This window comes from Nanorana parkeri, unplaced genomic scaffold (genome assembly GCF_000935625.1).
Source record: "Nanorana parkeri isolate BGI_ZX_2015 unplaced genomic scaffold, ASM93562v1 scaffold293, whole genome shotgun sequence".
NCBI classification, from domain to species: domain Eukaryota; kingdom Metazoa; phylum Chordata; class Amphibia; order Anura; family Dicroglossidae; genus Nanorana; species Nanorana parkeri.
In genome coordinates, this window is record NW_017306561.1 from 1,411,481 (window position 1) to 1,429,416 (window position 17,936).

At 42.4% G+C, this 17,936-nt stretch overlaps 1 protein-coding gene across 1 annotated transcript in view; it reads right to left on the bottom strand.

Moving 5' to 3' along the window:
• GRPR (gastrin releasing peptide receptor) overlaps positions 1-17,936 on the bottom strand; it is a 92,903-nt gene that overhangs the window by 40,250 nt on the left and 34,717 nt on the right. The window lies entirely within an intron of this gene.

Here is a 17,936-nt window from a genome sequence, read left to right on the forward strand (position 1 = left end):
AGGTTCCCCCTCCCAAACCATACCAGACCCTTTAGGTCTGGTAGGAATGTTAGGAAGGACCCCCCGAGTCAAAAATAAAACAAAGTTTGCAGGGTTCCCCCCAAAAGTCATACCAGATCCTTTAGGTCTGGTAGGAATTTTAAGCGGGAACCCCACAGCCACAAAATTCCCAACCAGACCCTTAATCCCACCCCCTCACTCTGCCATACCAGGCCACCTGCCGATGGGGACAAGGGCCTCTTCCTCATAACCCTGAACCGGTGGTTGTGGGGGTCTGCGGGCAGGGGGGCTTATTTGCATCGAGGTACCCCTTTTAAAGGGGGCACCCAGATGCTGCCCCCCCTTTGTGACTGACTAAAATGATCCAATTACATAATCCAAGGTCAATCACGTCATCCAGCGATGTCTACGATGACACCGACTCGTTAAAATAAAAAAAGTCCCGACGCCTGCTGACCGACTGCACGTGACTAACTACTGCCGCAAAATTAGCATTTTGACACGTGCCGGCCGAATGTAAACAGATAAGCCAAGCTAGCGGTGACATCACCTATCTGTTGACATTCAGCCGGCAGCTGTCAAATCGCAATTGAAAGGTCCCGGCAGAATGACAACAAATGGGCGGAGCCAACCATGACATCCAAATTAACCAACAAGCATGTGGCCACTTTTTGTAAACACATGTAACATAGTTCTATGTTGGGGAAAAGGTTTTTAGAAACAGCTTTTAGATTAGAATATCATATGCTCATCCTTATTGCACCCCAGTCATTACCCCAAAGAGAGACCAACAATAGTTCAGTATATCCAAAATATATCTTAAAGGAAACCTGGCATTAGAAACATGCCAAGGCTGCCACTGCAAACTTTTCCGAAAATGCAAGCTGTCTGGTTGTCATGTGAATCCTTAAGCATTAGTACTTTTTATTTTATAATGCATTCAAACAAGTTCTTAAATGTTAATACTTCAGTGCAGTAACACAAAGCAACCAATTATAATCCATCTTGTACTGGTCTGACCTCAAAAAAAGTGAATTTTGATTGGTTTCTATGGCTACTATGGCCATCTGACCAGGTACAAGCAAATACCAAGTGAAATGAGGCTTTTCTCCAGCTTTCCTAATCTGTCTAGCTTTTCTGAGGTACACAGAAGTGAACATGCAATGAATGTCTATGGCTCCAACCCTCTCCGCTCAGCTTCCCTGAACTTCCTGTCTAGTACAAGGTCACAAGGGACAGAGCAGTTTCCTGTAGCTATCTATCTACCAGCTTGGAGAAAGAGGAGGGAGGAAGGAGCAGAGGGGAGTTGATTGCCTTGCTGTGTCTGTGTGTTTGTGAAGACACACACAGCTTAGTAGCACACACAATGATGTCCCCATAGGACCCTGCAAGGAAAAGGAGCCACACTAAAACAGGATATCAGGGCCAGTGCTCAGAGGACCAGCTAATTCTGCAGGAAACTAAAACTTTTAGGCATAAAGGAGCAGCATCCATTGTAAGTGATTTCATCAGCAACTGAAATAGCTTAAAAACATTTTGACTTTAATATCACTTTAAATTCAGGTACTTCCACCGCTTGCATTTAAAGAACACATTTACTGATCCATTAATGATTACAAAATCACATTAACTGGTGTCTTTTACATCTGCCTGGAGTTCAGCTTTAATTATCTAATCAACAGATTATACGACCCAGATCAGTTTATTTTAATAAATTGCCTAGACTCAGGGAAGGTGTTGACAATGTACAAAGCTGACAATTACCCCGTTATTATGGTGGAATATTCAGAATTACTGCTGCTGGTCATTCCCACTGCAATTCATACTGCTGTCTCGCTATAATTTAACATTTCCATAATTCAACACAGTTTATTGGAACATTAATTTGCAGTATATTAAACAGCTCTATACATTTCCTGTTCTTTATTTTATGGTTAATTTTAATTTCATGGTGAGAGAGAAATTGTTGCTGTCTAGTTTAAAGGCAAGCTGTATGATGACTAAAAATCTGGCAGATCAGTTAGATGTGGGAAGCCTTTACACCGCTGGCTCGCTATATACCATCACAGTGGTGTCCGTACACAGTGTGGTCTGCACTTATGAATAGAGCCAGCAGTGCTCACAAACTACAGACATGTAAGCGGAGTCCATCAACAAATGCCCCATAGAGAATGATGGCTGCCTGTGGTCAGACTCCGCCCACTCATCTTTAGCTTCTGGACACAGCAGCGGAGTCAGGTCATGCATTGTAAGGATAAGCTATTGATTTAATGTTCTAATAGTAGCCCTCTATCGGTTTATAACTGTTGCTGAAAATTATCATAACTTAAGGGGGGGTTGGTCTGCAGAAAGTGTTGTAGTGTGAGAGCGTGGGACATGAGTGGTTACCTAAAAAGTCACAGGGCAATATTTTGCTAGGCAGAGCTTATACAGCTTAAAGCGGACCCTCTTCACATTCTTTCCATTTGTTTTTATTCCTTGTAGAAACTTGTTTAAAATGACTGGCCTTGCACTTCTGGAATAATCACCCAGTATATTAAAGTTATATATCATGGGAGGATTCAGGTCAACCATGGCCATGCACTGTGGCGCATCATTAGAGGGCCATCTGTATCCTCCTCCTCCTTCTTGCAGCCAGTCCCCTGATGATGCACCGTGGCAGAAAATACCAGGAGGAGACAACTGGCCTCCTGATGATGTAAGAGAGGGAGGTGGCTGCACAGGACTGGGTGTGCAGCGGCAGATTGCAACAGAATGCTGCATTTGTTGGGCATGTGAGTGTGTTTCTTAGGGATAACCCAACAAAAAAGGTAAGTGGGGATTAAAAAAAGGAGGGTATAGTTCCTTCTTAAAGTGCAATGGCCACCAAAGCATTTCTCTTGGTTTTGCATAGACTGAAGAAGGACTGAAACTTCTGCCAGGTTTTTATTGCTGTGCCCCCTCCCCCTCACTTCTTGTCCCAAAGACAAAACAAGAGATTACAAGAAATCTCCACAAAGTGAAGATAAATCCCACCTTTTTGCCAAAGATGACTCCACTGTTACATTCCACCTCGTCTACTATCACAGTGACAAATTATATTCTCTCTATTACCCTTCACTTTCTGTCCCAATAACAGACAGGAAGTGAGGGTAACTCTATGAAGTGGGGACAGAGACAGCCATTAAAACCTAATATAGGTGCTACCTCCCCACTCCAAAGTTTAAAGTTTATACTGGCTGGTATTCCATTTCAAACTGTGCACTCAAAACTATAAAGTATGTTTTGTATATGTATGAGGTTTATGGGGTGCTGGCAATAAATGTGTGCACTGAACCAGTACCTGCAAACAGGTTACAATCAACAATAATATAATGCAGAAAAGTTGTGTAATCTTTGAGCTAAAAGAAAAGAAAAGTGATTTGGAAGATTTGCAAATCAGGACAAGTACAACATAGGTCATACTGTAAGCGTCCATTCACACTTACAATATAGGTCCATTGATACTGTGACTGTATATAAGGTAAACTTCTCTAACAGATCCCGTGATAGCAGTGAAAACCTAGGAGGGGATCTATTCTTTCAAAAATCTCTTTAAAACTACCAAAAAATTTTTTTGGCATAGAATTTAATAGGAATAAACTAGTTTGTTGGTGGTGGTGGGGTATTAGAACAAGCACTGCATGACACTTATCATGAGTAGAGAAATGTACAAAAAGAATCCCAAAGCTAAACAACATATTTACTGGGAGTGTGGCTTTTCTATTGTTAGTATATTCAATTATAGGTATGAGCTCAGGTTTAGTGTAAGCTTGAATGTGCCCAATCCCAGCAGGAAAGTGTCAGTGCCGACTCAATCAGCTACAGCCAGGGCATTCTCCACCCCGCAGCTGTACATAAACAATGGGCGGGGTGTTGATGACACCATTAATCTTATGTGGCCATATAAGGTCAACGTCACTGACCAAATATGTGAATGCCCCGGCTGCAGCTTCATTCACAATCCAGAGCTCATTTCTTCACTTTAGTATACTAAGAATAGAAAACACAAAGGAAGTTTAACAAATCCACACTCCCAGTAAATATCTTGTATAGCCAGGGCTTGAAAAATCCACTCGTCCGCTCGTCTGTGACGAGAGGACGGTGGAGCCCGATGAGCAGCTTCCCGGCCGGCCGTTGTAATTACACGGCCGGCCGGGAGCTTTACAGTCAAGCGATCGGGCGTCTCTAGAGAAGCTCGATCGCTTGTATTAGCAGCTGTCACTGCCGTTGCCGGTCCCGAGATCCGCTGTGCCCGATGCAGCTGGGACCGGCACGGCTCAGTATACGAACTCCCTTTGAACTCCTCTCAGTCACCGGATGCAGGAAGTGATGTAGATTACATCACTTCCTGCATTCAATGTCTCTCTCCAGCTACAGAAGCTGATGAAGCCGATCTCTGCTTCATCAGCTTCCCTGGGGGTCCCTAGGTGGCATTAGGGGTCTTGGAGACCCCTGATGTATCCATAAAGAGGACCTGCCATGTAAATTGGCTATTACATAGGGGGCTAATACTAAAATGAAAGAATCATTAAAAAAATAAAAAAGCATTAAAAAAATGAAAAAAGAAAACATTTAGGGTGCGCATGTAACGCATACACACACAGATATGCGTCGGGTGCGCCTACATGCGAAAACGACGATTGCGCCTATTGTGCCGCACATGTTAAATATCGCCGCAAACGTCGGAGTGAGAGCAATAATTTTAGAGCCATTAATCACTGATACTAAACTGATGAGCAGTAAAAGCATTTTAATTGTCGCCTATGGGAGTTTTTTGCGATTTTGCGGACGCGCGCAATTTTAAGGCTTGACATGTTTGGTGTCTATTTACCACCGTGACCCCGAATTTTATGTTTTACTAAAATTTGGGTAATAATAAATGTTTTATAACATAACCTAGGGAAACTTTGTTTTTGTTTACGGTACTTTTTTCATTATATATTAAAAAAATAACACCCCCTCCCCCAGTGGTGATTATATACCTCCAAAAGAAAGCTCTATCTGTCCCCAAAAAATGTTAACATAAATTGCAAGGCTATAGTCCGGTCATGCTGACTGGTGAACTTTTTGACTGACTGGTGAGACACCATCAAAAATTTCAAGCCCTGTGTATAGCATTTGTATTTTGATGTGAGAGGAGCAAATAATCAAGACTACATAAATACAGCATACATGGAAACATTATGTGCTGCACTATTTTAAAAAAAATACAGCAACAATAGGGCTGAGTATAAGTCTCCTCATCTGATAGGTCCTACATCTCACCTTCTAAGATGAAACATGACATAAATTATCCAGCCAGTGGCAGTGGCACTGGATCTCTTTTAAAAAAAAAGCCATTAAAAGAAGCATTGTATTCCTGAGGGACAAGAGAGCTGTATCGAACTTAAAGTGATATTAAACCCTACTTTTTTTATCCCTTTCTGCTGCAGTTGTCACCACATTACATGCACCTTTTCCAGGTGTTAAAGCTTTTCTTCCATCTTCTTTGGCGGGCTCCCATGATTGCTGCCCCCTCCTTCCCATTTGCAGTTGGCTCCGATCTCTTGTGGGGTCCCATGGAGACACTCATTTGTGCCCATTACCGACACGCACAGGCAGGTCTGGGTGCACATGTGTAGTGGTGTATGGCAGCATTGAATGTATTCCCGAGGAGTGGGTGCACATGCTCAGTGGCAATTGGCATGTAGTACCTAGGAAGGGGGGTCAGGGGGACTTTAAAAGAAGTAATGAGTGTGTGCTCCCAGGCGGAGGTACGGGGAAGCGGCGCACAGAAACTCAGAGTCTGCAGAGGTAAAGATTTCAATTGTATGTGTTTTTGAACTTCTTCAAAAACATTTACTGTCCGCTGCTCAGCTGCTCCATACCAGTGCTTTCATGACAAAGCATGAAGCTTTAGTACTACTTTAATGCACACCTGGGCCCAGACTCTGCACATAAAAGTATTTACATACTGTATGCTGATGTCAAGGACCAGAGCACCTCCAGGTGGCGCTGGAACCAGGTCCTGCAGTTCCTGTGCTCACATGCAGGTGTCTCCAGGCAGCCAGGAACAGTCAGGTACCAGACCACCACTGGGTTGTGCTGGAACCTGCAATTCCGGTGCTCACCTGCGGGTGTCTCCTAGCTGTCGGCAATTAGTCTCCACCTGGTGCTGGCCTGGCAGGGTATTTAACCCCTTCTCACAGTGAGGCTGGTGCCTCAGTATTGTCGCCATAACCTGTTGCCTGTATCCTGTTGCCTCCTTGGTCCCTGACTCCTGACTCCTTCCCCTGAGGTCTCCTGCTCTCTGTCTCCCCTCTTGTTGCCCTGCTCCCCAGGTTAACTTGCCCTGTTATACTCTGGGGTCTATTCATAAAGCTGCCATAGGCAGCCGAGTGAATGACCGGCCTAAAGCGAAGTGAGCCGAACGCTCTTCGGCTATTCACTTCAGGCTGGTACGGCTGATTTCTGCCGTATATCGGCTGAAATCAGCCATACATCGGGTGGCTTTGGGTCGGCCAAACATGCTCAGCATGTTCGGCCGACCCGAAGAGCAGAAGGAGTTCGACTCAGCCGATCCAACATCTGGATCGGTTAAAGGAGATCTATGAGGTGAGTGCTTTTCAGTGTCACAGGTTGGCTCAGTAGATCGGGAGGTGAGCGAACACCGGTATGTGCCTCTCTCTGCCGTGACAGGGGAGGGGCTGGATTCCCAGCTCCGATCCGCCAGCGCTGACTGGCGGAACAGGGAGGGAGGGGGCGGGTACAGCTGGCTCTGCCTCTAGATAGGCAGAGCCAGCTGTCAATCACGCAGCTGGGCGGATCCAGACATTATTGTCGGGATCCGCTTCAGCTGTGGCATCTCAGTATACCGCGAGCAGTAGCTCGAGGTATACTGTGGTGTCTCAGTATACCGCGAGCTGTAGCTCGTGGTATACTGAGCTTAGGGTGACGGGAGGATGCTAGTTTGTGTCCTCCCGTTACCCTAAGGAGAACTATGGGGAAAAGCCTTAACCCCATAGTTCTCCATTAAGCCGAACCTCCGGCAGGCTACTCGCTGCTGTTCGGTCTATTCTTATAGATGCCGAACAGCAGTGAGTGAATAGCCGAATGCCGCTGAGTGGGACCGAGCAGAACAGAAAAATAGTTTAAAAAGTAGAAAAAAATAAATAGAAAACGATTCTGCGGAGCTAGCAGGGACAGCTAGCTCGGCCCAACTGTTTTCTATTGGCGGGCAGTTCTGCTGCCGTAAAAAAAACTCTCCCGCACACACTCTCGGCCACAAAGGAGAGAAACACTGCTTTTTCTTTTTTTTTTTTCTTTATTCTGACACGGAGCCGTGTCATAATGCATTGCCAGATTCCTATTTCAATTTGCAGTAGCCAATAGCAAACTAGCTATTGTACCCGCCCTGCAGCAGAGGGCGGGTGCAATGCTAGTTTGCTATTGGCTACTGCAAATTGAAATAGGAATCTGGCAATGCATTATGACACGGCTCCGTGTCAGAATAAAGAAAAAAAAAAGAAAAAGCAGTGTTTCTCTCCTTTGTGGCCTGGAGCGGGAGACTCCCGGAGCACCAGGGAGAGTTTGCTGTCTGGAGATCAGTGTCCCTGGTTAGCTGGTAACCAGGGACGCTGATCTCTCTGCAAGTGGCTGGGGGCAGCCGTAAGATCACGGCTGGCTCCGCCCAGCTGTCAGAAGCAGGCTATGGGTGTCCGCTCGGCCAGCTTCAGCTTTCAGCGCGGCTCAGCCGAGCCGAGGCATATGCGTTCGGCGCGACTGAGCCGCTCGGCTAAGTTCGGGAGCTGTACGGGCTATAGTGAATAGCCCGTACAGCAGCCCTTCGGTTCTACTGAACCGAAGGGGTCCTGGGGCCGAAGCTAACCGAAGGATCGGCCGAAGCTACGGCTAGATCCTACGGCTGTTTCGTGAATAGACCCCTCTGCGTGTGTTTTTGCTTTTTGCATTTAGTTTGGCTATTTTATGTTACTTGTGGGTGTTGGTGGGGTTGCTTGTGTTTGTATGATTTTGGTATGTCTAATAAACTATAAGTTCATAGCCTTGTTTGGTGTGGTCAAGTATTTGGTCCTCCTGTATAGATACCTGCACGTAGTGTGGGGCACCTGTGCACGGTATCGTGATAGCTGAACAAGCAGTAAAATCAATTTAAATGTCAAGCCCACACTGGTCTCTGTATGTGTAGGCATTATGTAAAAAGCCATCTTCAAAATTAACACCAGGGTGGTTTGGCAACCTTCCTTATCCCCCATCTCTTCAAAGCTCAATCGTCCCTCCCATAGACTCTGCGTAACTAAAGTGTCCTGTAGGCCTCAGCTGGAGTATGCGGTCCAGTTTTAGGCACCAGTCCACAGAAAGGATGTCCTTGAGCTGGAAAGAGTCCAGAGGAGGGCAACCAAGCTTATTAAGGGGATGGAGGACCAGAGCTACGAGACAAGACTACTAAATTTAAATATGTTCTCGTTGGAAGTAAGGAGATTAAGGGGGATATGATTTTTATGTACAAAATGTTTAGCGGTGATAGCAACATGGGCAACAAACTCTATACAATTAACTCCATAACAAAAACTAGAGGCCACCACCTAAAACTGGTGGGAAAAAAATTTCAGAACAAGGGGAGAAGGGAGTTCTTCTCAGTTAGAGCGGTTAGGGTCTAGAACTCGTTGCCACAGGCAGTGATTTCAGCTAAGAGTGTGGAATTGTTCAAGAAGCTTTTGGACGATTTCCTTAGGGACCGTAATATACAGGGGTACAGGAACTATTAAAAATTCGATCACACAGGGACCTTTACATACGCACACATCAGTAAAACCATATACATGCACACAATAGGTTGGACTTGATGGACTTATGTCTTTATTTAACCTCAAATACTATGTAACTATATGTAACTATGTAGTAGCTGGAGTATCCACAGCGTGCGGTGGAGGACAACAAGCATTTGCTGAACACTACAGTGCATGAAGATAAGCAAGGTACTTCATAGTTTTCTATTGCAAGGAGCTATGCTTTAGAATTTGCATTACAACAGAAAAAGGAATAAAACAAAATGCAAACAAAAGACTTCCAAACCTTATTGCCATGTGCCAAATTCATCTTGGCCACAATGAAAATTAAACTGGACTAATCCACTAAAATCCTACCGAAATATGCAATCCTCAATTAGCAAATCCATTCACAAAATATACCTGAAACAACTAAATCTCATACAGAGGTGTGCACTCTTTAATTTCTTGAATTAATTATTTCTATTTGTGCATTTATTTTAAAATAACTGATCTTGTTTAAGGATTAGATTATTAGTTTGTTTATAAACAATATACAAATGACGGGCAGTGAACACGCACACAGCTTCATTTGTTAAGCCTGTCGGTATATCCTTGGCTGCAATTCAATGCCTAATTTGTAATTCTAGTTGGCCTACATATTGTTTGACACCTGCACAGAAATACATTTGCAAACCCAGTTGGTCCATTTATTCATCATATCACGTTGACATTTTATTTGCACAAGCAAGAGCACTAGAATCAGTGCAAAGCCAAATAAACAGCCCATAATGGCTTTCATTTTCAATCAATTCATTGTTATTCTTAAATAAAAATTAACAAGGCAGTTGGGGAAATTTACAGACTAAAAGTAGTCACCTGGAAATGTAATATTATAATGTCTCTAAGGAAACACTATTATTTTGCCAATTCAGGACAAAGTGATAGTGTGTTCTGAAAGCCTGCACTCCAGTATGAACCTATCCGCGCTGACCTCCCACATGTGCTCAAGCACTGTCACTTAGTGAAGATGAGCAATAACATCAACTACCCAACACCAGAGTTAATCCAAGGTAGACTCCTTCAGCAAGAGAGCATAGATTGTTAAGTATACCTTGCTTAGTGGGAAAGGGATCGGGGGGTGGCTAGCAGCAGACACTGTCACTTTGCCCTAAATGTGTAGGAGATATTCGGGTCTATTCACTAAGCTGCCGAGGGCAGCCGAGTGAACAACCGACCCCAAGTGAAGTGAGCCGACTGTTCGGCTATTCACTTCAGGCTTGTACGGCTGATTTCAGCCGTACATCGGCTTGCTTCGCATGGCTTCGGGTCGGCCGAAAATTGTCTCTTTAAAAATTACATTAAAAGGAGTTATAAAGTCCCAGCGTCTACTATCCTGTTAGAACATCAGCATTGTAATTGGAATAGATACTAGAGGTTTTTTTTTATGTTTCAATCAAAGGTTACTTGAAAAAAAAAATCCTTTTATGTAGTGAGTGCTGCCTTCCATCTGCCCATCACTTTCAACAACTTCCTGGATTCCCAGTGTACTTTGCGTCTCCTTCCCTGCTGCTTGATGTGATGCAATCTCAATTTCTCAAGACTACATATCCCATCATGCATTGCTTCCAGCATGCAATAATATTGTTACACTGTTCAGACATTGAGTTGTAGCTCAGAAGGCAGGGTATGTGAGAGTTTTGACACAAAAAGTGCATGTTTACAGGGCTGAGTAAAATTGTGTCAGTGCATTGAGGAAGTCCATCCTATGGGCATCTTCAATAAATAAGTTTACAAACTTCTAGATTGATACAGTTATTAGGGGCGGGATAGAACGTAATGAAATTCAATATAGAAATACAGATTTATTTTACATTTTTGACCATAGATATGGTAAAAATAAAGTGCTTCAGTACCTTCAGGTTATATAGTTTGTTGAAACAACAAATCACGCTGCTGAACAATCAGGGACGACATAAATACTACAGATAAAAGGAATCTGAAATATCAGATGAAGATCACTCAGGGCTCGTTCACACCAGCGATGATGGGCTGCATAAGTGGACGTTGGAAAAAAAGGGACTGTTGCATTTTTTGTGCAGTGCATTCCAACATGCAAACGTTGGATGTAACACGTTGTTACATATTAATACTATAAAAGAAGACAAAATTGGTTTTAAAAATTTACTGTAACGTGTTTGTTCAAAGCACATAGCAGCGCTTCTTGCTCTACAAGCCTACAACTTACACAACAAGCTCATACCAGCCCACACACATTAAAGTAGTATTAAAAACTCTCAAACCTTTTTCAATTATGAATCCAGATCAAATAAATATACCTTGCCCAGTAAAGCATTTCTTAGAATGTTCACCCAAGCACTTTCAGTCTTAGAGGGTTATTCACAAAAGGGTGAAGAGTTTGGAGAAGCCAGGAGAAGTGAACAATCTTGGACAATATAGCTGAATGGGAAAGTGATTCCAAATCAGCTATTTTGTCCTAGATTGTTCACTTCTCCTGCCTTCTCCAAACTCTTCACCATTTTGTGAATAGCCCTGTTAATGTTTCAGAATAGCTCCAACTCTCTCAGCTCGGCTTCCCTAGACTTCCTGTCCAGTACAAGATTACAAGGGACAGAGAGGCCTGCAGCTACTGTCCATCTACTAGCTTGGAGGAGGAGGAGGAAGGAAGGAGGCAAAAAGGAAAAGGGAGGAACAGGGAGGAGAGGGATGGCTTGCCTTGCTGTGCCTGCATGTTTATGGAGACACAAACAGCTTACTAGCACACACAAGTGTGGCTCCATGTGACCCTGCAAGGGTCAGGATAAAACAGGATCAGAACCAGTGCTCGGGGATGAGCTGATTCTGCAGGAAACTAAAACTTTTAAACATCAAGGAGCAGAACCCATTGTAAGTGATTTAATCAGCCTTTGAAATAGATTAAAAAAGGGTTCCAATAGATGTTCCTTCTGTGATTCAAATGTATTTTTTGGAATCACCAAATCTACTTGCTTTATGTCAGTTTACCGGTAGTATCTTTATAATATTTAGACTGGATGCTGTGTCAGCAAGTTTGATTGATGACAATAAATGTAAAACATTTTTGTGAAAAACAAACAAACATGTTGACTGTTAGCCAGGAGGCTGGAAAAGGTCTGTAATGTTTCTGTATGCACTGCAAGAGAAGACTATATAATCATTTTACTGTTGTAGACAGTAACTCTTCATGTACACATGCACCATTTTCCTGCACTTAACATGTATTTTAAATGCACATTAAATGCAGGTTAGCAGATTCCCATTTACTTTAATGGAGTAATATAGATGACAATTCAGAGGTTGCATTTGATCTGCTTTGCATTGGGTTTCTTCAGAAGCAACATGGTACCTTTAATGGTACTAAGGTCCACCTGTCTACATGAGACCTAAAACTGAAATTTTTTAAGTTGAGTGACACTTACGTTTTGGTGAAGACATTTTAATAAAATGTGAGTTTTGAGGATGAACTCCCAATGCCTTCTGCCATCTGTTTGATGCTGATCTATTACAAAGGATATATTCACTTTACTTTGAGTATAGCCAATCGTTGTACTCTGGTGACTCACTAGATACATGCTAATCACGTTTCTTTATCCTAATTAATTTTCACTTTTAATCTAATCATGCAAATTATTTTGCTAATTACTTTTTCTTCTTCTGTTGCACTTAATTTATTTCGGGGACAAATTAATAGTTTTCCTCATGGAGTTACTCTACACAAGAAGCAAACCCAAACACGCGCAATATTTCTGTTGTTTTATTATATGATCGTGTACTGAGTAATATATCGGTAGTGATTATGATCAAATAAAGCAGATATATAACCTGATCCTTGGCCCTACGATGGTTAGTGCTCATCTCTTTCTCCCTCTGTTCCAGCTGTGGAATGGCTTTAGGTGTCCTCATGTCTAATGCAAGTCAATGAACCTGCATTAGACATGATGTCAGCAGTCCTTAGACCGCTGGAGCCCAGGGAAGAAGAGGCTGGGAGAACCGGTCTAGCAGCCTAAAAGGACCAAGGATCAGGTGCGGATATCTGCTTTATTTGAGACCCCTAGGAAAAATGAGCACTTAACCCTTGCAATGTGGGGGTAGCCCCACTGCAAGGGTAAGATTTTTTTCCAATTAATTCTGTAAAGAAATCAGCTACTGTGCTTACACCAACAGCCTGACAAAGGCAATTAAAGATTTAAGCAATCAAATAAATGTGCTCTATACAGTTTCACAGAACTTTTAATTTTGAAAACCAAGAAACGATTATTTTGGTTTCTACGGAGAAAGGGGAATATGGGGAGATGGCTCTTAGCCAATCACACTTTGTCAGACATCTGTCTATGGCTACCCATTCTCATTGATGTTATCACACCTTCCTGTCCCCTAATGGAATGTGAACAAAAGGGTAGAACAAGTCCAGTGACGACACGACTCAATTCCTGCTGCTCGGATCAAGGGTCTGGAGGGTCTGGTAAGGGATTTCTATGAATTGGGGAGGGGACTCCATGCTGGTTTTTTTTATTTCAACGTTTAGCAACGTAAATTCATTTGGATTGACATTTGGAAGAAATTTCTGATGCATCCGAAAATTTCATTAACAAAAATTTGCATACGTTCGGATTTCTTGTTTCTTTTGTTTGGACTTCTGGATGCATCCAAATGTCCTAATATGCCGATATTCTTCCGAATTTCAATTCGGAACACAACTAATGGCACATGTATAAAATACACTTTAAGCATCTGGTGAGGCAGGCGACACCCATTGCGGCTAGCTTAGTCTTGCAAAGAACAGAGCACATGCTTATAGAACCACAGGTACCAGCAGAAGAACAGCAGCAAAGGGGTAGGAACAACTGCAAGCCAGTGGAAGCACAGGTAACAGATCGGCTCTGCAGCTGATCAGTGACATGGAAAAAATCATGAAGAATCTTGTACCTACCCCGGCTGGGTTACAAAGGATGATGCTATTACAGTAGTGACTTACCTGTCTGGGATATTAATTACCATTACCAATACCCAAATCAGTCTGGCCAAATACAGTCGAATACAAAGACACTATTGATGAAGGATTTAAAATTCAAATGCATTTAACTATGTGCAGCTTTCCTATTTCAGGGAAGAAAATGTGAGTACTAAGTCCTTGTTCACACAGAAAGCGCGTGCGTTCCAGAGCGGTAGCTGCAGGAACGGACCGCGATCGCTGTGAAACTCCTCCCTGCGTTTTGGGGCGGGAGGGGGCGTGGCGGTACCGCTTCCACGCCCCCCCCTGCCCGCAGTGCGATCAAACTTTGCCAGCGTTGCGTTCCACAGCAAACGCAAAAAGTAGGGCTTGCCCTATTTTTTGCGTTTGCATTTAAACGGAACGCTGGGGAGAAGTTTCACAGCGATCACATTACGTTCTAGCAGCTACAGCTCTGGAACGCACGCGCTTTCGGTGTGAACAAGCCCTAAAAGATCACACAGCTAAAGACCCTCAGCTGTTAGCACAGAGAAATGTCTCACTAAATTGCTGGCAAAGGACAAAGTGTTCGTGGCTGTCACAAAGTAGCTGAAGTGTGAAAACTTTTGTGAAGAGTTAGTTATTTTGGCTGCACTGATCTGCAAATGTGAAGGCTTGGTTGTTCTTAAATTCCTGATAAATAAATTGATAAATCAAATGCAAGAGCATATGAGATATATAAAAACAGAGCACAAGATATCTTCTACAGGTCAGGAAGGGCAGATTTTCTGTGCTGAGAGAAATATGGAGGGTCTCCGCTATTGACTTCTACCTCTAAAAATGAAAGCTGTCTACAATCTGATATAGGAGGAAGAGCACAAGCAGACCCCTCTTGCACCAGTCTAATTTAGAAGAAAACTGTGATCATCGGAAATAGACTTGAATTGAAAAAGTGCAGACATGCTTTTTATGACAGAAAAGACTGTGTTAGTCTCATCTCTCATAGATCCTTCTTTCTGTCTGTCAGCATTTTTTTTTTGGGTTTGTGTACACTAAACTGTGCATGTGCAGCTAAGTGTAAAGTCTTAGCATGGTTAGTTGCCAAGACAAAGGGGGTTATTCACAAAGCTAGCCGAAGGATCAGCCGTAGCTTCTAGCAGGTGTCAGCCAATAGGAAACAGTTGGGCAGAGCTAGCTGTCACTGCTAGCGCGGCCTGTTTTTTTTTATTCTTTTTTTTTTAATCTTTATTTATTTATTTATTTTAGAATTAACATTTATTTACAATTTTAAAATCTTTTTTTAAACTTTTTTTTTAAAAACTTTTTTCACTGATTTTCTATTCTGCTCTGTACCACGCAGCTACCGAGCAGAATAGCAGTTAGGTCATTCCGTCCCAGCCAATCAAGCAGTGGAAGACTTGGAACTCAGAAGAAGACATGAGGGCACCAGCGAGAAGTGAGAGTGCGGACATTGCAGCACTGGAGGGGAATGCTTTGGGAGGCAAGACTGCCATAATGTGCTATTATGCCCTTCATACCGGTATTACCACATTATAGCTAGAAGCTCATGAGGGCTTTTTAGGTGACTTTACATCTGCTTTAATATACACAGCAAATCATATTACTATTTAATCTATAATCGTCTGGTTGTGGTGTCTACGGTAGTGTGCTGATGCCAGTACAAGTGAAGATCACCTACCAATGCTTTTAACCTCCCTGGCGGTATTCCCGAGTGTGGCTCGGGGTTATTTTCAGTACCAGGAGCGGTAACCCCAAACCACCACGGGATTGCGCAAAAGTGTCACTTACCTTGTCCCTATGAGCCCGCGGTGTCCTCTGCTGTGTGCGCCCGGCCGATGCCGGCTTTCAGTTTCGTTTTCAAACGTCACAGCGGGGGGCGGAGCCGGTGGGAAATTCAAAAGTGCAAACATGACATTTACACAGAATACACACAATACAATCTAATCTGCTATAATTACATATATGTATCAAACTATTTCCCTTTAATTTTGTCCCTAGAGCTTTGTCCAGTGCCCTGCCGGCACTTTTACTGTACTCTATTGACTGTGGTACGGATATAAAATCCTGCATAATCATACCACCAGGGAGGTTAATAAATATATTGGTCAAAAAGTCATAAATAGACTATAGTTAATATTTACATTTTATATTTTTCGCATTCTTAGGACAACAGGAAGCTGTACTCATTCAGTTTCCACTCCCTGTAGATGTAATAATGGACTACCTTTCCTTATTTTACCTCTCGATTAGAATGGCAGAAAATAGAATCCTATGTAGAGGTGGAAATCCCCTTTAATATTTTATCAAGCATGTGCATACTAAAGCCAACACTTCCTTCTGACTCACTGTTTGACAATATTGTTTGAATAATTAACTGGATAAAGAATTTTCAGAAATAATTAGATTGCAGCTTTAGATCTGAAGTGAGCTTTATACTTATGTTATTGAAAGTATAAAACCTGGCTATTGTAATACTTTATTTATACAACTTTAATATCTATTTCCCAAGATTGAATGTTTAGTTATATGTTTAATGTAACCAGTCACGTAGATAAACCAAATTATTTTTTGTTTTCCAAAGCCAGAGAGTGTTTGCAAATCATTTAACCCTGCTGAATGTTAAATAAACATGAAAGCAGGTCAACTTTCATTGATAGAAATGCTAAATATTTATATTTACTGTCCTTTTCCCTATTGTCCCTATCCTTTATACTGATTGCACTTTCATTTCAAGATGTTTGTTTTGGTTGGTGTTTAAACATCACCTGAAGAGATAAGCAGTCATACCATATTATAAATGACGAAGTTATAATGGAACAGCAGAACCTGTTATCAGATTTTGACCCTACTTAAAGGTGCTCCCGATTAAATGTGGGCAGTTGGATGTGCAGGCAGGATTCTACTGCCTTGAGGGGCCTGTTTCTCCTAGAAGTGGCATAAACATGAATGCTCAGCTCAGCTTAAAGTGATATTAAATTAAAAAGGTTTTCCAGCTTTTTCAAATGCTGGTGAAATCACTTACAATGTATGATGCTTCTTGATGTTTGCAAGTTTGAGTTTCCTGCAGAATCAGCTGATATCCTGGTTTAGGGTGGCTCCTTTCCCTTGCTGGGTCCTATGGAGCTACCCTCGTGTGCTAGTAAGCTGTGTCTCCACAAACACACAGGCACAGCATGGCAAGCCATCCTACTGATTCCCGCTCCTCCCTTCTTCCTTCTCCAAGCTAGTATATGGACAGCTGCTGGAGACTGCTCTGCCCCTTGTCATCTTGTACTCAACAGGAAGTTGAGCTTAGAGAGTTGAGAGAGCTTAGAGAGTTGGAGCCAACTGTTCAGAAACATGTTGACTGTAAGTTCTTGGGCAAAAATGTAAAGAAAAACTTTGCTGGGCAATGAATATTTGTACTACGTGGATACATTATTGAAAAAAGCTTGAGAGTTTAATACTACCTTAATGTATGTTGCTGTTGTGCGAAGAGGAATATCAGTAATTAAACTAAATGGGTTTCCAGATTTTTATTTCTACTCAGATTTCTGATAATTGATGACCAGATTGGGTGTAATATACTATGGGTGATGTAAAACCTCAGACACAGGTGTTCTGAGCTTCGGAGAGCTCTCTCTCAACCATGAAAATACACCAGTCAGCTGCCCCTCTGAGAGTAACAGTATGCAGTGTCTGCTCAGATCTAAATTAATTTTTTAGTAGACCACACCACCTGTACCAGATCCACCTAATACATCATTTAAAGCCATCCTCTCACCATTAAGGTATTTTAAACTTGTAAGAAATTAGAATGTGAAAGAAACACTGTGGTGCTATGAGGTACTAAAGAACAACCCTAAATCTCTAGGACATGAGTAGGTATCTCCAAAATTACTGAATACATTACATATGTAAGGACTAGATATAGAGTCTACTTCTCCTACTCCATCCTTACACCAATGTTTTATTTTCTTAACATGCACTAAATAGAGTATTTGCCTGTGAAGAATAAAGTGGATTTTCTTAGGTTCTAACTCAGTGGTCCCCAAACTGCGGCTTATGGGAGGGATGCACACCTCTAGGCACCATTTCTCCCACTCACACCAGTGATGGACACTATTCCTCCCAATAACACCAATTTTTGGACATTATTCATCCCATAGATACCAATGATG